This window comes from Balaenoptera borealis (assembly GCF_965194805.1).
Source record: "Balaenoptera borealis genome assembly, chromosome: 19".
In the NCBI taxonomy this organism is placed as follows: Eukaryota; Metazoa; Chordata; class Mammalia; order Artiodactyla; family Balaenopteridae; genus Balaenoptera; species Balaenoptera borealis.
In genome coordinates this window covers 24,442,203-24,464,124 of record NC_138878.1, presented here as the reverse complement: position 1 = coordinate 24,464,124, position 21,922 = coordinate 24,442,203, and positions in this window count along the sequence as shown.

Below are 21,922 nucleotides of genomic sequence, written 5' to 3'. Positions count from 1 at the left end.
TTTACATTCCCACCAACAGTGCAAGAGGGTTCCCTTTTCTCCACACCCTCTCCAGCATTTGTTGTTTGTAGATTTTCTGATGATGCCCATTTTAACTGGTGTGAGGTGATACCTCATTGAAGTTTTGATTTGCATTTCTCTAACAATTAGTGATGTTGAGCATCTTTTCATGTGCTTCTTGGCCATCTGTATGTCTTCTTTGGAGAAATGTCTATTTAGGTCTTCTGCCCATTTTTGGGTTGGGTTGTTTGTTTCTTTAATATTGAGCTACATGAGCTGTTTATATATTTTGGAGATTAATCCTTTGTCCATTGATTCATTTGCAAATATTTTCTCCCATTCTGAGAGTTGTCTTTTCGTCTTGTTTATGGTTTCCTTTGCTGTGCAAAAGCTTTGAAGTTTCATTAGGTCCCACTTGTTTATTTTTGTTTTTATTTCCATTACTCTAGGAGGTGGATCAAAAAAGATCTTGCTGTGATTTATGTCAAAGAGTGTTCTTCCTATGTTTTCCTCTAAGAGTTTTATAGTGTCTGGTCTTACATTTAGGTCTCTAATACATTTTGAGTTTATTTTTGTGTATGGTGTTAGGGAGTGTTCTAATTTCATTCTTGGTCAGTTTTGATCTAAGGCATGTGAAAGTGTTTCTGCCCATTAGCTGGCTAGAAGAAAAGGTCGCTTCTTTTGTGTTGGTCTGTTTTTTACATTAAGGAGATAACAGGGAATTTGGAATAGCTAGTAGAAGGCTATATCTTAACATCTGTTAGTTGAATCTGGGCAAGCCAGTTCCCTCAAATTGGCGTATAACCCCCTTGAGGGGGGAAAACAGGTACTAGCTCAGAAGTTTCAATTAGATTATCATAGGGGGTGTTAGCTGATACTAAGCTGTGGGAAAGGGTAAGTTAACAAAGGAAAGAATACATATAAACTTTTCTGCTTTTTTATCTTAGCCCTAGTTAGGTCAACCATGGTATTGTTCCCATCACTCAGTGCCCTGAAACAAGAAAAATAATCATAAATACAAACAACTTCAGTTTCTAGTATCCAAATGTATCTAGATGGTCTTCTAAGTTTGGGGGAAGGGAAAGCTGCATGTGAGAAACACAAGATTGCTATGAGGACTGTAGGAGAGGGAAACTTTTCCTTTCTTCTCTTCGAGGTTCTTTGACTGATCTAATAATTAAGTTGACATAAGTCAGATTAACAGGAGCAAAACAAATGCAATTTCCTGTGTACGGGAACTCATACAAATAATGAGACTTAAAGTAGTGACCAAAGCAGGCAGCTTTTATATAAAGCTTTTAGACGAATAAATAATAAAAATTCATGAAGAACTGACTTGGGCTTGGGGGAGCTAGTTAGTGAAGACATCACAAGGTTTGTTTTTCTGGGCTTCTTGGCCCTGAATTTCCTGGCTCTGGTGATGAGGATGCCCCTCTACCTCCTGGAACATGGAGGGTACCTTTCCCAAGGGAGATCTTTAACAATCATTTATTTTACTTTTTTTTCTACAATTTTTAAAGGTTACACACCATTTACAGTTACTACACAATATTGGCTCTTTTCCCTGTGTTGTGCAATGCGTGGGAGATTTATGTCTTGCTTTCGGGGGACAAAGAAGGGTCAGAGTATCCTTCTTGCACCTGCTGTTTCTTAAGTAACTTTGATTCACAATAATCTCTATGCTAATGCAGCATCTTTTGGGGTGGCGTATTCTGCTCCCCTTCAGGACCAATGAAGTAAATCACATAAAATGCACGTGTTAAGTTATGTTGCACAATATACATCTAAGGTGCCATTAGATGAACAGAATAATGATTAACTGTGAATCACCAAAGTATATATTAGCTCTTAATTGCCCTAATAATAATGATAGTAGAAAGCACTAGGATAATTATAAACCTGTCTGGATTGTGGTGTAGTTGGATAAGCACAGGTTTGGAGTCAGACAGACCTAAATGAACTCCAGGCTTTCGTTTTCATAGCTTCATGACATTGGACAATGCATTCTGCCTCTGTGAAATGTGGATGATAATTTCCATTTCCAGGTTTATTTAATGGGTTAGAGATAATGTATCTAAAGCATCTAGCATTGTGCCTGACGTAGATGTTCAATATTCAGCAGCACCAGTGGCAGCAGCAACTGTTGTTATTATAGTCCTTGCTCCAAGAAATTTCCATCATAAAAAGAGAGAATGAGTTCCTTTAGAAGTAAAACAGTCAGTGCACCCCCCGAAGGGGCCCGAGGCAAGGGTGGCAGTGAAGCAGAGGTAGTAGATGGTCTTAGGTCTGGGTTCTGGCTGGAGAAGTGAGGTCTGGCATATTCTTCTGATGAGACCTGCAGACAGACACTTGTTCTCCTGGGTCATTGGGGTTCTCTTTTTTATAGAACACCCAGAAAAGGCATTTCCACTCAGAGGCACCTTGTTTCATGCAAACACACCATTAAACTCACTTTAAAGCTGATATTCTTCACCTGCATCACTGGCTTCTACTACTAGAGGAACAGGAATCAAGTTTCCCCTTTTGGTTTTATCAGAGAAGAAAACCACTGAGCAATTCCTTAAACCCCTGGCCTAAGGTCGTCACTGAGCTGGCTCTAAGTTTTTAGAGGTAAGTTGCTAAATTGCTCTGTTGCTCTAAGTATCAGTTCCCTCATCAGTAAAACAGTGCAAATAATAAAATATGATATACAGGAATACTCTGTGACATTTCATCCTATCCTCACAACAAGTGCCTAACACAGGTCCTTTTAGATGAGGCGTTTCTGCCTGTGCTCTAATCTCTGCTAGGACGATCTCATCCACCACCCGGTAAAACTAAGATGGTCTTGCCTCCATTTTCACTATGTTCTGTACCATGGTCATCAAGTAAAGTCAAGCCCTCTTCCCTCCCCCTTAATACTAAATAATAGGCTAGTACACGGATACCACTGTCAGTAGGTATTGTCAATAACCATGCTCTAAACTCATTAAGAAGGGGTTAAATCATTTCATCCAAAACGAAATCACATACCTCCTTCTTTTCCTTCTCTTTCTCTTTCTTCTTCATCTGTGAATGTCTGTGTCCCCTCAAAACTCGTATGTTGAAATCCTCATCTCCAAGCTGATGATATTTGGAGGTGGGGCCTTTGAGAGGTAATTGGGTTATGAAGGTGGGAGCCCTCATGACCGGGATTAGTGCTCTTATAAAAGAGGTCCCACAGAGTTCTCTATCCCCTTCCATCACGTGAGGGCACAAAGAGAAGTTGGCAGTCTACCACCCAGAAGAGGGCCTTGTCAGAACCTGACCATGGTGGCACCCTGATCTCAGACTTACAGCCTCCAAAACAGTGAGAAGTAAATTTCTGTTGTTTATAAACCACTCAGTCTATAGTATTTTGTTACAGAAGCCCTAGCAGACCAAGACAGCCATCATTGGGCTTTGCTGCATACATTATCTCATTTAATCCCTCAAACAACTTTACAAGGTAAGTTTTATTATTATCCCCATTTTATAGATGAAGTAGCTGAAGGCCTATTTTGGTGAATAATCTGCCCCACGTTTTAGAGGTAATACAGGAGAGGCTGGAGTTTGAACCACATTTTCTGGTTGCAATGTCCATTTACAATTCTTTGTACATTATTTTCATCTAAGATCATGACACTGAAGCTAAGTGGCTTATAATCATTAGGACATTTGTATACCACATACCTTAGTTATTGGTTGGTCATCATTCCAGCGTGACGATGATGAGGCTATTTGTTCATTTTTCCCTATGAAAGGTCTTTATCTTGGAGAAAATTCCCGATTCTATTCTTATTAGAATCAGCAGTGTAGCAACTGTAAACACATCTTCTTGTGTCTGTAGATAATATGTTCCTGAATTGTTTTAATTTATAGTAGGACTGGAGGAATATTATGCACATCAGTCTTATAAATAATGTGACACAAATAACAGCTACATTTAGCGGCGAACAATTATTTTCTTCCAAAGTAAAATCATTCATTTTTTTAGAGTGAATTGGAAATTGGCATACAGCATTGTCTCCTTACATAATTTGGGTGAGGTTTACTCAATTGTCTGAATTTTTACTACCTGAAAATAATCAGTTTTTCTTTGCGAATTTTCAAGATCTACTGACCCTTTTTATTTTTGCCTGGGGTAAGGAGCAAAATTGTGTTTATGGTAATAGTGATATTAGTACCTATTTTGATGTTATTAATATAGGGTTGCTACAGAGTTGACAGAATAAATCTACAGTGTAGGGTGGTTATATGAATGGATAAAAGGATGAAAGAATAAATTCATGAAAGGATAAATGGACGAAAGAATAAACAATTATAACAAGGTTAGAGTAAGGGACTCAATATTTATTGAATGTTCATTACGCACCAAATAATTAATCGGCTATTTTACATATGTTTTTAATACCTCATCAAGTTATTATGTTAAAGAAGAGAGAAATAAGACTTAATAAAGTAAAAAACAAAAACAAATAAAGTCCATACTTTTGACTTTACCAAAAGAGTGCTACAAATGTTCTTTCTGCTTTGATATAGTAAATTCTATTTATTCAACATAAAAGAAATATTTGCTATTAACCCAGGAGATAGGATTCTATAATTATTAAGAAAACTGAGCTTAGTCTAGATTGTTAAGGTTAGAAAAAATTCACTATCAATTAGAGAAAAGTGAAAGGTTTGGTGAGCATTTCCAAACTCAAATAAACCTGTGGTCTTCTCAAGACACACTTTTCTTTATTTTTTAATTCTAGATTCAATTCAGTAATGTCAGAGATCAAGAATTAAACCTATATACTGTTTTCGAAGGATAACTCTCTTGAGAGATTGTGTAGGCAAAGAATTGATAGGCTCATACAGATCACCACTACCACATCATTTATAATTTCTTGGCAAAAGTTCATGCCTATGAATTGGGTGATATAAACTAAAATGTGAGAACATGGAGCTTATAATAGAGGAGTGTTTAAAAGGAAAATCACATATACAGGAGCCCATTCATATAGCAATGTTTTGGGGAATATAACTGCATTCTAGAATCTAGAATCCTAATCTAGAATGTAGTACTAGGTGTTTGGGAGGAAAAAACCAGTGATACATGTTGCCTGCCCTCCAGTGTCTCCTAGTCAGTGAAGTCCAAGATTCTGAAAAAAAATAAATAGTTTCAGAGATGTGGTGAATGTTTGTGTAGCAGAGAGAAAGAGATTCTAGTGGAGGATTGAGAATATGGCCCTTAACAGGCTGAAGGAGTTAGGGATGGTTCTCTAAAATCAGCGGCATTTTCATTTGTTCATGAAAGATGAGTGGACATCTGTCAGGCGGGTAAGGTGAGGCATATTGTGAGAGAGGAAACCACGGTAAGATGCACAAATATTCACTTGAGACTGCAGATTGTTCCTTATGACTAATGATTCCATATGGCTCTAAAGCTCACGTGCAAAGGTTCATGTTTAGAGTGACAGTTGAGGCTAAGAAAGCAGAGGTAGGCTGGGCTCATTGGACCATGAACCATAAAGGGAATGCACAAAAGCACATCTTTGTTTTTTTTTGGCTGTCATTTTGGAGTCTCTTCAAATTATATATGCATATTATATGTTTATATAAATATAAATTTATATATAAATATATATATTATATAGTATTTTGTCAACTCCTGAAAATCTCTATCTGAAGGCCTGTTCTGCCAGTTTTTCCCAGAGCACAGAGTGCCTCATTCCTGATCTCCACCCTGAACTCCTTGCAGGGCGTGTTGAAGGTCAGCGACTGCAGTGGCTAGTGACCTGATCCTTGTAGAGGCAGATGGCAAGTGCCAAGTTTTAGCTGGCAATTTGGAGACATTTTCCAAATATATACACATTATATATGCATATTTGTACACCGTGCATACATAGATGTATTTATTTTTGGAGTACAAGTTACAAGCTACACTTTCATCAATTAGTACATACTTGCAAAAGAGTGAGCTTGATAATTGTTTCCTCCTTCTGTTTTACATTTTTTGTTGTTTTTCTCTCACGTGAATAGTCACATTTTGGTTCCTTCTGACTGGTCTTCCTTCTTATTTCATTTTGAACAGTACTCAAACCTTGAGCGATTGATAAGAAGAGTTTCTTCTGCCCTCCCTTATTGTTTTGAGTCCTGATGAAGTGTGACCTGAACAGGATTAGGAAATCACACAACATCCCAGCGACCGTCCTGATAGGGAACATGGCCCAGTTTTTGCCCTTGTCATCTCCATGCTTCTTGAAGTCATTTGTGTTCTCAGGCTTAATTAGTCCCCAGGAGAGTACCTTCCTAAGGATGTAGAGGTGCCATTCAGCTTTTGTGGGGAATGTGCTATCAGAGAGTCCTTTTGGCCCATAATTTCCCAGCCCACATCATCATTCCTAGAAAAAGCACTCTTGATATACTCTGTCAGTGACTTCTAAAATGCCTATTGATGTCTGAATTTTGTCAGAACCAAAATAAACAAATAAATAAATATAGCTATGTATAGCAAAAAAGATATGAATTGTCCCAATCCGTTTATTTACTATTGGATGAGAATGGGCATATCAAACAACATTTTACTCACCAGAGTGCTAACTAAATTTCAATTACCATTCCTCTTCTCTATTAGACCATATTTTGTGCCACTCATTTTCTGTATTTGAAAGATATCTTTAGTTTTCTTAAGCAGGTTACTAGGTTTTCAAAAATAAGATAACACAGTTTGATTTTTTGAAAAGCAAAGAGCCCCTTCAAGAAAGACTCTCCCTTCCATTTCCTTTGAGGGTAATCATGTGTTGGAAACAGTAAGCCCAAAACAAAAGAATCACAGTGGTATGACTAAAGCTTAGAGAATTTGCTCAGAAAAGTTTCCAAAATGCAGGTCTTTGGGAGCCAGTAATTTAAACCTGTGACACACTGTTTTATTGGCCCCAAACTCACAGGGTCATCTGATTATGCCTATGCATATATGGCCAAATGAATCTCAATCTCTTTAAAAGTTATCATGCCTGTAGAACTCAAGAAGATGTGGTTAGTTTACTGTCATTCCTGAAAAGTTCTATTTCTCTGGCAGTACCTGATAAAGAAGGGGATTTCTCAAAGTCAATCACTCAAAATAAAGAACTTAAATCCACTTTAATATACCTCTGGGAAGCAGATCTGCATTAACCTAGTCTACGACTTCTCCGGCAATAATAAGGTTTAAGAGAGTACACAGCCACTGGTGATTTCTGCAAGTGATACAGTGAGGGGACAGAGACAATGAGACAGACACAAAATGGAACCTGGGATTAAGGGATCTTCCACTCAGCCATGTGTGGAACGTCGAAAATTAATGCAGTATTGTTTAGCGAGCAGCTGTCAAGTTGTTGTAATTTGCAAAATGTTTTTTTTTTTTTCTTCTTCTCCATCACCAAAAGACATATTAGAAATGGCTTCATTTCTGAGGGATGACAAAGTTAATCCTATTTGGAGTTTCAGTTGAAGAAAATGACACTTGAAGCTTGTCTTGCATTTATCAAATGAGCCAATGAGTTCACCATTTACTGAGTACTTCTGAATGGAGACACAGTATTAGATTATAAAGGTTATAATATTAGGTTATAATATTGTATTATATTATAAAGTATTAGGTTATAAAGTTGAATTGAGAACAGTCACTTCCATCAAGACACTTGATATCTAGTGAGAGTTACAAATGGAACAGAGCTTTCTAATTTCCTGTTTCTATAAACATCCAGGTAGAAGTAAGCAAAGGGTGGGAGGGGAGGACACAGGTGGACCTAATGGGTTGCCCCAAAGTTAAAGAGCCATGGATGACATGGGGACAGAGATAAGACAGACCTGAGGAAGTAGCCTGGTACTCAAGAAGGGTCCTGGGTCAGGCATGGTCTTTTGTTTTGTTTTACAACTTTTTAAAAATTGAAGTACAGTTGACTTGCAATATTATATTAGTGGGCATGGGTCTTTTGAGGCCTTTATTTAATACATCCAGAGGCAGTCTGTGTTTCCATAGAAATACCTCTTTGTATTATAATTACACCATAATGTATATTAAACACAATTTAATTACATGCACATGAGCAAGAGTGCTGTGTTTCATCTTCCAGCATCTAGCAGTGTGTGGTATCTTGTATGCACAAAGTAAATGTTTATGTAAATAGATCAAAAAATGTCATAAATTTAGTCATGCCTAAAGAAAGCTTTTGAGAACAGTATTTAGTGGCACAGTATAAAAGTTCAAAAGAAATACAAACACGGGACTCTTATTGTGATACAAAAGAGCAATTCAGAAGCTAGGACAATAATAAACACTTCAGGAAATGGGGGTTCTAAGGTGGACAAGGAGAAATCCTCTGGGATACTGGCTATAATAAGGGTAAGAATAATTCATTGGAGGTGGCAAACTTTGAGGGTGTAGGGCCAGTTGATAAGTTTAATAGTATAGAAGTTGTTCAGATAAGCTGCAGAAATACATACATACATACATATATACCTTCATTTCTTTGCATCCCCTTTATGCCAAGGCAGGCCAGAATGACAATTGCTTTAAACTTCCACAATCCCTTCCCTACATTGCTCTGCTGATATAAGCTTTCCAATCATAAGAACTGCACTGCACCCCCAAATAGAAATGCCATAAAGTTTATTTTGATATATTGAACTCATTCTATATCTGGGAGGTCTGTCAGGGATGGAGCACATATCAGCTGATTACCTGAATTTCCACTTGCCAGAGACTTTCTCCTTGCCAGTTGGTCAGAAGCTGATCGGCTGCCGCAGGCCCACTTTGGTCCACTACATTTTATTTTTTCTGTAGCCAAAGAAGCTGACATCCTAACAAAAGTGTAATCACTTGATAATGGATATGCTTGTATTATCCAAGCCACCCATTCAGCAGTAGAATATTCATCAGTCTCTCTGATTAAAGAGAAGAAGGTGCTTTAGAGTTTCTCTCATTTCCATGAATTTTCAAGATGGGTTTGTTCCCGTCTGGCATCTGTTTTGTTTGTAATTTTCTCAGTTTAGTTGAATAAAGAGAATTCAAAGATACCATTCTGAGACATCAGGGCAGGAACCTGGATTACAAAGTTAGATCTACCACTTTTTAGATGATAGGTTAATTAGTCAATTTCTCTGGGCTTCAGGCTTATTTATCTGTAAAAATTTTCTATCATTCATACCTGCATTCATTCATTTGACAAGTATATACTGAGAATCTAATATACACCGATCTGGGTACTAGGAATACAACGTAAGAAAAAAATCCATTATTATCAATGACTCATGAAGCTAATGGATGGAGTGCATTGTATTTACTCAAAAGGATCTTGTAATACAGACATGTATAATAGGGGCTTTCACCTAGTCAGAAAGATGCTTATGACAAAAATGATGCTTGAACTGAGATCTAAGGTTTAAAGATAAGTTAACTAAGTGAAGAGGAATAGAAAAGAGTTTTCAATGCAGGGAGAACAGTATTTGCAAAGGCCCTGTGGTTGGAAAGGTTGTAGAATTTTGAAAAAAGCCAGTGACAGTGTAACACAGGGAGCAGGGAAACAATGCAGCGATATCAGTGCTTCTGAATTGTTCCCTGCATATAAAACACCTGGGGATTTTCTTTTAAATGCAGGTTCTGGTTTAGTAGGTTTGAAGTGGAGCCTGAAAGCAGAAGCTCTTCTAGAGAGACCTTGGAAGTGATGTCAGCGTTCCAGGTCCACAGACCACACTGAGTAGTAAAGTGCCAGATGGAGTTTGGTTTCTGCCATTATGACCAAATAGGGGAATTTTCTTGTTTATTTTAGTATTACCTAGGAAAGAGCAGGGATGGTACATCGGGCATACCAAAGCTACAGCTTTGTCATTTTCTTATTTCTCTCTTCTTTTTCTGTTCTCCTGGTTTTTACCTCCAATCTCTCTCCACACCAAATGAAGACAGAGAGACATTTTTACTCAAGTACAAATAGACTTTTTCTACCCAGGGAGAACAGGACATAATTGGCCTGGCTAGAGTTTCATGCCAATAGTTTGAACCAGCCTCTGTAGGTAGCGGGGAGTTATTGGTCCATCTTGGGTCAAAAGTCTACCCTGGTCAGATATAACATAATTTACCTAAATATATAGTTATCAAAATATCAATACTGGAAGGGGAGTAATTGTGAGTTTATCAATAATCCCAATTTATGTCTTGCAATAATATCAAAACAAAAGATTAAATGTAAAGCCATGGTTCAGGATTTCTTAGTGCTTAGACAAGAAACAGAAAGATACGTCATTTTACTGTTTACTAACGTAAGTGATCACTATTTAGGAAGGAAAGCAAGAAAATTACAAATTAAGTGCTACTACTACTAATCCCCCAAAATGTATGTTGGAACTAAATGAATAGAATTCTATTTTGAGCTGCTCTAATTCTATAGACAATTCCTGTGGATGTTCAGAACAGAGACAGTAAAGGTCAGTAACATTACATGTGATCCAGGACCTTATCTCAAACTCCTCCAGCATGTGGAGAATTATTATGAGACCAGGGACTCTTTCTTCTCCTAACAGTAGGTCCCTTTTAGTGGAGAGAAAACATTAGTTGAAAAGTGAGAAGTCAATGTAAGAATTCGGTATCAAGGTCATTCTGATATAGTTATTAAAACAAAACTAAAAAGATGCAAGCTTGGGTTACACTTCTGTGACCTTGGTATACCGTTGGTTTATTTATACTGCACATTAAGTACGTATCATCATATGCCCTTGATTTCAAGAAGCTTAGTCTAGGGAATTCCACGGAGGTCCAGTGGTTAAGACTTGGTTGGTGCTTTCACTGCCGTGGGCTGGGGTTTGATCTCTGGTCAAGGTACGAAGATCCCGCAAGATGCTTGGTGCAGCCAAAACAAAAAACAAAAAAAAAACTAAAGTGCTCTGGAAGCTTAGTTTATTGGGGAGGACAATCATAGTTACAGACAATTCCTGTAAGAAGAGAAATTTGAATAATAGGCAGAATTATAATAAGGAGGAATATTCCTGGGAGACGGAGAGCCAAAACTTGCCTAAGTGAGTTAGAGAGAGAGATCTTCATAGAAGTGGAGGCATTTCCGGCATTTCAGCTGATGCATGAAGAATTTATTAGTGGGAGATTTTGAAGTGGCAGGAACTTTAAGACAGAGCAAAGAGCCATTTACAATGTCCTCCAAGAGACTATATGAGTAGGTCAAAGGGCAGGTGGATGCAGTCTACGGGTATGTGTGTGTGTGAGTGTGTGTGTGAGTTGGGGTAGGAGACAGAATTGGGGGTAAATGATGATGAAAGGAGATTTGCCTGGAAAGGTAGGCAGGAGGTACCACAAATGTAATTTCTTTGCACTTCAGTTTTTCCACCTTTTAGATCAGCAGGGTCATGTAGATATCTTTCCTTATTTAATGGCCTGAACAACCTCAGGATGTAAAGGGTCTGGCACATTGTTAGCACTTAATTCATACTGGTTGAATGAGAATCCTATTGATATTGAAAAGTAGAGTGTGTGTGTGTGTGTGTGTGTGTGTGTGTGTGTGTGTGTGTATTTTGGTGGTTGGAGAACTGAACATAATTTACATTGCTGAGTAGCAGAAACCATAATCCATATGATTGTAGTGACAGCCTTCTATAAACCCAATGCCATTCTATCTTCTTAAACTCACATCGCATGCTCTATAAATCACGGGTAGAAGGAAGACCCATGAGATGACAATGAACTCTTTGCTGTGCTTTTTAATCCATCCATCTCATTAGAAGAATGTTTGTAATCTACATATTTTTGTTTAAAATTATATTGTGATTTTGACATCTAACTGCTAAACTATGTTAACCTTCTCCTCTTAAATGTTGTATCTTCCTGAAAAACAAAACACAACCAAATAAAAAGAGGCATACACACATGCAAACAACCCCACAAAACAAGGCCAGGAACCAATTCAAATGGCAAAGATAGGAGGAAACACAGACAATCAGATGGAGGAGAGGTATTTCTGCAGTTTCTCAAGATATGTGTTTGTCTTTTGATCTGGAAACAGAAACACAGACACACACACACACCTAGAACGAAGTGGAGAAATAAGGGCTTATGGGGAATATCTTTTTTTTAATTGAAATATAGTTGATTTACAATGTTGTGTTAGTTTCTGGTGTACCGCAAAATGATTTTGAGATAGATAAATAGATTCTTTTTCATTTTCTTTTCCATTGTGGTTTATTATAGGATACTGAATATAGTTCCCTGTGCTATACAGTAGGACCTTGCTGTTTATTTTATAGATGGTGGTTTCTATCTGCTAATTCCAAACGGCTAATTTATCCCTCCCTACCCTTTTGGCAACCATAAATTTGTTTCCTATGTCTATGAGTCCCTTTCTGTTTTGTAAATAAGTTCATTCGTATCATATTTTAGATTCCACATATAAGTGATATCATATGATATGTCTTTCTCTGTCTGACTTAATTCACTTAGTATGATAATCTTTAGGTCCATCCATGTTGCTGCAAATGGCATTATTTTATTCTTTTTTATGGCTGAGTAGTAGTCCATTGTGTGTGTGTGTGTGTTGCATCTTCTTCATACGTTTATGTGTCGATGGACACTTACTTAGGTTGCTTACACGTCTTGGCTATTGTAAATAGTGCTGCTGTGAACATTGGAGTGCATGCATCTTTTTGAATTAGAGTTTCTCTGGGTGTATGCCCAAGAGTGGGATTGCTGGATCATATGGTAACTCTGGTTTTAGTTTTTTAAGGAACCTTCACACTGTTCTTCATAGTGGCTGCACCAATTTGCATTCTCACCAACAGTGGTGGAGGGTTCCCTTTCCTCTACACCCTCTCCAGCATTTATTATTTGTAGACTTTCTGATGACGGTCATTCTGACTGGTGTGAGGTGATACCTCATTGTAGTTTTGTTTTGCATTTCTCTGATAATTAGTGATGTTGAGCATCTTTTCATGTGCCTGTTGGCCATCTGTATGTCTTCTTTGGAGGAATGTCTACTTAGGTCTTCTGCCCTTTTTTGACTGAGTTGCTTGTTTTTCTGTTATTGAGTTGTACGAGCTGTTTATATATTTTGGAAATTAAGCCCTTGTCAGTTGTGTTGTTTGCAAATATTTTCTCCTGGTCTGTAGGTTGTCTTTTCATTTTGTTTATAGTTTCCTTTGCTGTGCAAAAGCTTATAAGTTTGTTTAGGTCCCATTTGTTTATTTTTGCTTTTATTTCTGTTGCTTTGGGAGACTGAACTAAGAAAATATTGCTACAATTTATGTCAGAGAATGTTTGCCTATGTTCTCTTCTAGGAGTTTTATGGTGTCATGTCTTATATTTGTCTCTTTTTTTTTAAATTTTTTATTTATTTTTAAACATCTTTATTGAAGTATAATTGCTTCACAATGGTGTGTTAGTTTCTGCTTTATAACAAAGTGAATCAGCTACACATATACACACGTTCCCATATCTCCTCCCTCCCGCATCTCCCTCCCTCCCACCCTCCCCATCCCACTCCCCCAGGCGGTCACAAAGCACCAGCTGATCTCCCTGTGCTATGCGGCTGCTTCCCACTAGCTATCTATTTTACATTTGGTAAGTCTTTAAGCCATTTTGAGTTTATTTTTGTGTATGGTGTGAGGGTGTATTCTAACTTCTTTGATTTACATGTGGCTGTCCAACTTTCTTATGGGGCATATCTTGACTTCCTTAAAGTTATTAGTACCTCTTCTGAACTTTGATCATGCGGCATGTTATTTCTGTAATTGTGCAATGAATTTACAGTGTATTAGGAAAATAAAACAAAGGCTCATGTACTCATCCACGTCAATATGATATATGCTTCATGCGGACTCTGGCACTTAGAGAGAACCTGCCACATAGATACACAGGAAACATGTATTGAATGCTTAACTAAGGTTACTTAATTATCAGAGAGAAAATGGTAGTAGCTTTTTGTGTGTGCAGATTTTGTATAGGTAATGATTTTGTATTTTTTCTTTTGTCTTTCTTTCCTTCTTTTTCTTTTGTATCCCCCTCTTTGTTAAAGCATCCCATCAACTTTTATCCTTTAATTCCAAACAATTCTGTTCAACTCCCAAGGGAAATGTCAGAAGAGGTTCAAGTCTGTGTGTGTATAAGTGTGTGTCTTCATGTCCATGAGTTTGTCTGTATCTGTGAGTATATGTACATGTCCCTGTGTGTTTGTATACATATGAGTTTATGTGTATGAGCTGTGTACATGCATATGGATGTGTATTTGTGTGCATATGCATCTGCATGTGTGGGCTTGGGTCTGTATATAGACATATGTGTGTCTGCCTGTATGTGTGTATATGTTTGGATCAATGTGTGTGTACCTGCCAATATGTGTGTGTCTGTTAATCCATATGTATTTGTGTGCCTGTGTAGATATCTGTGTGTCTCTGTATACATATATGCCTTTATGTATGTGTGTCTGTATATGTGATTGGTGTGTGTAGGTGACTACCTGTATGTGTGTCTACTTGTGTAAGTTTGTGTGTCTACACACATGCACCATTAACCATATTTCCTACTTCTTAAATAAATGAATGTGTTGCTTGCAGAAAAAATAAGCTACTTAGAACCTAATGTTCCGGAAAAATTCATATTAAAAGACATCTGCTTATACCAAATTCTATTTTGTCTACATGTAGCCACAGGTGTTTAAAAAATGATAAGCACTTGGAAAGTAGACAAACCAAAAATTGTAAAAGTATTTATATTCATCTGAGCTTTCACAGTGAATCAAAGTATAAACAATGGGGAACAGTCAGTCCAAGATTTTCATAAGTGAGCTCTGTTTGGTGTAAACAGGACTCATTTCTCATAGAAATGTGCTGACACTAGGCAGATTCTGAAAAGCTTATACTGCAGTGAATCTGCTTACCTGATATTAATTTAGTTTTTATAGCTTTTTAAATATAGTATTGATTAAATTAGCATTTGGATTAATGACCTTTTAAATTCAGAGAGATTGAAGCAGTAGTCTCTTTTTTTCTCTTTTTAATTTTATTTAATTAATTTTTTTTGGCTGCTTTGGGTCTTCATTGCTGCGCACGGGATTTCTGTAGTTGTGGCGAGCTGGGGCTACTCTTTGTTGCGGTGCATGGACTTCTCATTGAGGTGGCTTCTCTTGTTGCAGAGCACGGGCTCTAGGTGCGCAGGCTTCAGTAGTTGTGGTATGTGGGCTCAGTAGTTGTGGCTCGTGGGCTCTAGAGTGCAGGCTCAGTAGTTGTGACACACAGGCTTTGTTGCTCCACGACATGTAGGATCTTCCCGGACCAGGGCTCAAACCCGTGTCCCCTGCATTGGCAGGCGGATTCTTAACCACTGCATCACCAGGGAAGCCCAGCAGTAGTCTCTTAATACAGAATGATAACTGAAAGACCAAAATGTTTAAAAATCAGTTTTCTAAATATTTTATACCTATCTGCTGCATATATCATTATATAGTCACGGTATATATTTATACTAATTTACAATATATAAATGTATAAATATAAATATGTAGATACTCAGGTATTATACAGATACATACACACATGTATAGCATAAATCAAATTAAATTAATATAAATTATCTCAAAACGCATTTTTGAATACCTGACAAATGCCAGATACTATGCTAGAAACAGAAGAGCCAAATGAAAAAGCCTGGGCTCCATTCTTAAGGAAGTCAGTTTCAGGTAGGAACAGGACTGGCTACAAAATTTGTAGGTCCCAGTGAAAGATCAGAATGTGGGATCCTTTGTTCAAAATGCAGGAACAAATGCAGTTAAAGGTACACAGAAACATTTTCCTTGTTTTCCACGGTCTCTCCCTCTCAACTCGTCTTTTTTTTTTTTTTTTTTAATTTGCTAGCAAATGCCTTTCTAAGTAAAGAAATATTAAAACCTTAAATTATGAGCATTAATTTTCCAATTCATTTTTATATTGTGCAGTGACAGTTTTAAATGCATATCAGAGCACGTAACCCTTCTGCAGAATCACAAGAATTACACACTCTTATTACATGGCTCGTCCCTGAAGGGTACCTTGAACTTGCCAGAAAAGACAAAAGCAAGCCAGATTCCCGAAGCTTAGAAGGAGGAAGGGAATGGCGCCCTGGACAGGAGGGGGCGCTCCATTCCGTAGCAGGAGGGTACTCTGGAGCAAGTGAGGACCGTCACAGATAGGTTCTCCAGACCTATCCCAACGTCCGAGCCAGGGATAGGGTCTGGGAAATTGAGGTATCTCCCCTTTCTCATGAGCCCATCACCCCAATGCCTGGCAGATGGGCAAGCTCCCCAAGGATCTTTAAACCTGTGTGCCAGCAATGCTAGGTACCCAGATACAGGTAACAGGCTCACTCCCACCAGAAAGCAGCTTTTTTTTTTTTTCTGGCCAGTCACCTGCCAGATACTCTGGGGCGCTGTCAGCTCAGTGTCCGGTGGTTGCCTCCATGCCTTCCCAATAGGGTCTGGGGTATGTGCACCCAACCTTTTCCACCCTTGCAGGGAGTGGAGGGAGGCAGCAGCGGACGGCAGAGTTAGGAGCGAAGCTGCCCCGGCTGGGGTCCCAGGGGTTGAGGGAATGGACAGCTGAGAATCTATTCCCGGGAGGCTGTGGAAGGTGGGACCACTTGCAAACCAAGGCTCCAAGCCCCAAGCACAAGCTCCATGGACCATTTTACAAAGAACAAATTCAAAGGAAAAAATTAATATATTTGAAAATGGCAACTGTAGAGTATGATTTCCCCACGCATAAACCCTTCTGGAGGTGGTGATGAGTGACTGGTCACACCGCCATGAAGCCAGCCCTGAGTAGGCAAGACAGAACCATAGTTTAACAGAACAACAGAAGTGTGTATTTAGTACAGAACTAACACAGAGGAGGCTGTTATTAATCCTGTAAATCTGGTGCAGAGAAGGGACGGTTACTATAGGAGTGACGATCTAAGCTAAGTTTTGAATCTAAATCTGAATTCTCTGGGCCAATAAAGGATGGGAAATGGCATTACAGCCACGGGAAATGGCATTACAGGCACAGGAAATGTCATGTCCAAAGTCTCGGAAATGTGGAAGGTCACGTCCTTATTTAGAAAGCTGCAAACGATGACATAGTAGCAACGTGTTCTTGTATGCATGCTCATATGTGTGTCTAGGGTAAAAAAAAAGATGCAGGAGAAGTTATATGCAGTTAGGGTTTGGGTTGCATCGTGATAGAACTTGTGTTCCTCCATAAGGAATGTGGGCTCTGTAGATACTTGAAATGAATTAAGACTTATGCATACTCAAGCTCAAAAGTGTGATCTTCAATTTCCAAAAGATAACAGGATAAATTATACTCTACAGTCTCAAAATGTCAGAAATTCTTCATTGATATGCAGCAGCGTAGAGCTTTCAAAGATCTTAAGTTAAACTGGAGGAAAAGAGCACGCGTGGTATCAGATTACTTACTATTTAAGATTTCTCTGATTTTCCTCCATTAAGGTATGCCATTCATGTTATTGGATAACTATAGTTAAATTGAACTTGGTGATGAGTGTTTAGGCCACTGTCACTTTAAGGTATATACCTGGATGACACTCCAGATAGAATTTTCTTACTAAGTATGAAAATCATTTTTTAAAATATCCCCATTTCATTGTGTTTGATTTTTTTTTTTTTTTAGGAAGAGAACTATATAGAATTACAGTGCCCAAACAAGAGAAATAAACATTCTTTTTTCCTTTCCTCCACCTTGTTTATGAAGTTGGGATGATAAACCTGCAGTAGAGGTTAAAAACAGGATCAGAAATATTTGCATGGCAAGGTCTTTGTCTTTAACTCATGACAAAAGAAGGAACTTTCAGTGGTTACTGTGAAATCTGCTCTCCAAATAACAAAATTCTCAGGGGGTCCCTAACTCTTCATCTTGTCACTTCCTAAAGTGTCCTGCTTTCTGACATTCTCAAAGTGCATATGTTCTTCCTGACTTATACATTCCTGAAATCCTGTTTTAATTTGCCACAATGATGGTGAGTATATTTAATTATGTGTGTATGCTAAAATATTCTTAATACAGTATCCCCTTCTAGGTTGATTGCTCAAAAAGAACAGGGGCTATGTTTTCTTATTCCCTCTGGCATATACAGGCCACTAGCATCGATTTTGGCTTATAGACAGCTCTTAATATTTGTTGTATTAAACTGAAATCAATTAAGTTGAATTAGTCATGGTAATTAACTCTGACTTTAAAAATCATAAAGTGGAGAAATGGTCCTTAATTTCTTTGTCAAAACCTCCATTTAACATGTTTTTTAAAAAAATTTTTATAAGGTATATTAGGTTACAGATTCACAACCTGAGTTGCAGACCCCTTTGTCAGGGATAGAAAGGGTACAAGTATCATGTGTAGAGGTGGATGTAGAATTATAAAAGGGATCCAGCAGTCCATAAACATGTTAACACTTCTCAGTCAGTGAATGCTAAATTTTAACAAATATTATGTGGGTGTTCATGAAATTGGAACTTGTTAAAAAGGTGTCCGTATTTCCAACAGAGTGAGGAATCTATGGTCTGTTAGATACTGAAACATAGTTTATAAGTATGTTTATGTATGTGTATGTGTGTGTTTGGGGTGAGAAGATAGTCCGTTGAGATGGGGGGGTGCATTCTTTTGTCTTAGAAGAGACTGTGTTACTGTGAACTGTATAATTCAGCTATTTTTGTCACCATCCTCATTTTTCACTTTTTTACCCTAAAAACATTTTTAATAGACTATTTTATTGAGTACTTACTGAGTTGTCCCTCGGTGTCCACGAGGGATTGGTTTCGGGAGCCCCCATGGATACCAAGATCCATGGATGCTCAAGGCCCTTGTATCCGATGGTGTAGTACAGTGAAGACAGTCAGCCCTCCCCAGCTGGAGATGCTAAACCATGGATACGGAGAGCCAACTGTATAAGCACAACACAAAGTGATAAACATACATTAACTTCCATCTTCTAAACAACCCTGCCAGGTAAATGTTCTAATGTCTGTTTTTAAATGAAGAAATTGGGACTGCCAGGGATTAAGAGACTTTCTCGAGTTCTGGAGTCCTTGATGGCAGAACCCAGGATTCAAACCCAAGTCATTTTGACTACAAGGCTATTATTCTTTTCTCCATGTAAGTTTCTCAAACTGTAGTCCATGGATCACCTGTAGCAGACTCACCTGTGGATATAGATTCCTAGCGAGGAATGCATTTGCATATACTCAGGGAGTGTCATTCATGGAATATCTCTGCCCAGGGACCCCATCTCCAGAACTATAGAAACTCTGAGGCGGGACCCAGGAATCTGCATTTGAACAACTAGTTTTTGAGAACCACTACACCACAGCATACTATTATAGAAGAAAAATTGTAATTGGTGGAATTTTTAATTTACATATAAAATCAGGATTGGGAGAGGTAATGGGACTTCCCTGGTGGTGCAGTGATTAAGAATCCACCTGCCAATTGGGGGGACATGAGTTCCATCCCTGGTTGGGGAAGATCCCACATGCCATGCAGCAACTAAGCCCATGAGCCATGTGTGCCACAACTACTGAGCCCACGTGCCACAACTACTGAAGCCCGTGTGCCTAGAGCCCGTGTTCCGCAACAGGAGAAGCCACGGCAATGAGAAGCCTGCGCACCACAACAAAGAGTAGCCCCCGCTCGCCGCAACTAGAGAAAGCCCGCGCAACAACGAACACCCAACACAGGCAAAAATAAATTAATTAATTAAAAAAAAAAAAAAAAGATTGGGAGAGTTAAGAAATGGCCAAACAGGATCTGATGATGTGCTATAGCAAGAAGTCACCTCCTTATATCTACTGTAAGTAACTCTCGGGTCCTTATTGTTGACTATCTACCAGCTGTGAACATTTCCAAGGACTTCTGGCTGATAGATTCGGGCAATAAATTTTATCATTGGGTAGCACTTGCTGTGGCTATGAATCGGACATGGGAGCGCCTGCACGTATAATCAATTCTGCATATGACGTCAAAGGTCTATTTTCAGACTTTTAAGCTGATTGGGATTTTCTTAGTCTTTGTTTATTTTGGGAAGTAGTTTAATCTTTTTATATTCTAAGAAAATATCAATTTTAGCTTCAGTCTGAATACTGTATAGTCACAGCACTCTGATGTAAACTCCAGAGATGAACTTGAGCAAACTTAATACATTCCATTTTGTAATGTAATAAACAAGTTTAATCCGACTGCACTAGGAAACGACCAAGTGTGTAAGGGCAATTTGAAGCCTAATGATCATATTTGCTACTGTTGATGGAGATGACAATACCCATTCCCTAAAATGACTCTAGCCAAGGAAAGCAAAGCAATTGATTCTGAGCTTCTAAATTTAAAAAAAAAGAAGAGGAAAGGAAAAAGAAAAGAAAGAAAAAAAAATAGAGAAAAAGAAGAAATTGTTTCCTTCTGAAAATGTTCTACTGCTTTCCCAAAATGCAAAAGATTAATTTTCAGCAGATATACTTCTGTCTTCCCTCGCCTAGATCAAAATCAAGAAAGTTTATAGCTCCTCACCTGTGTCACATCTACTCTGTATATTCAATAAATGTTTCTTATTTTTACCTTTTACCTACTGGCTTGCTGCCAGAGGCAGCATAAGCTTAGGGGTTAAGAGCATGTGTGTTACAGACAGACCGGTATGAATCAGGACCCTCCTTTTCATATTGTGTAAGTAAACCTGACCTTGTCACTCATGGCTTTTACTCCATTACCTAAAAAGAGAGATGATAAGAGTGCCTACCTCGGAGGGGTGGTTCTTAATATTAAAGAAGATAATATATGCAAAATGGTTAGCCTGGAGGTTACCACACATTAAGTTCTCATAAACGTTAATTATTATTATTAATAAACCATTATAGATTTTAGAACAAAAAGCTGGTGAAGGCATTTCTAAGGATGGTTGATGTAGAGCTCTAGTTGAAGGGGGTTGGTCAATGGGCTAGGAGAATAGAGCAGAGGTGTTGATGGTGTCACAGCTTAACAAGTGGAGAGTTTACTTGAGAGTGACACCAATGTAGTTTCATCCAAAGAAGAAGAAAAGGGGCCAATTAATTGATTGCAAGGAGCAAGCACTGTGCTCTGTCCCACATTTATTAATTCATGCATCTAGGTTTGAAACTTTGAGAATTAACCAGAAAACAATAGCCAGGAAAAAATGGAATGGAGAATTTTATTTTGCAGGAGGTCAATGGTTATAGTAGAAATAGAGTCCCTGACATTGACTTGCTCTAAAAGCCTGCGCAGGTCATTTCACCTCCGTGGGCTTCCACTTTTGCATCTGTAAAATGTGGACAGTACTGCTTGCTGTGGCCCAACAGGATGGGGGTACAGTCCTAAGACGACGAGAGACTGTTTGCGTAATAATAGAATTTATAAAGTAATTTATCAGACATTGTAATACAATCATTTAGTCTTATTTTTTCGGTTCCTTTTTCAAATTTCCTTTCTTATAAAACAGGGATTTTCATCTGCTTAATCTGTAGAGTTGCTACAACTCATCCACACCAATACCCACCCTCATTTTTTTGTATTTTTTTTAACCTACTAATTTCACTTTGCAGAGAATCCCTCTTCTACCTCTGTTGAATGAGCTACTGTTATCCTTAAGACATATCAAACTGTCCTCTCGTCTCTGAACACTTACTCATTCCCTCTACCTACTTCTCCCACATGTGGCCATTCCTCTTCTATGCGCACATAGCAATTTCCATGTACCTGTTAGTACTCACATCATATAATCTTACAGTTGTCTGCATGCCTGTCTATATCTCCAGACAGCAAGCTTCTTGAAAGGCTTATTCATTTTTATATTCATAGCACTTGGCATGGCATCAGGCAAAGAGTTGGTACTCAGTACACGCTTGTTAAATGTAATAGTATTAGCCCACTAATATTA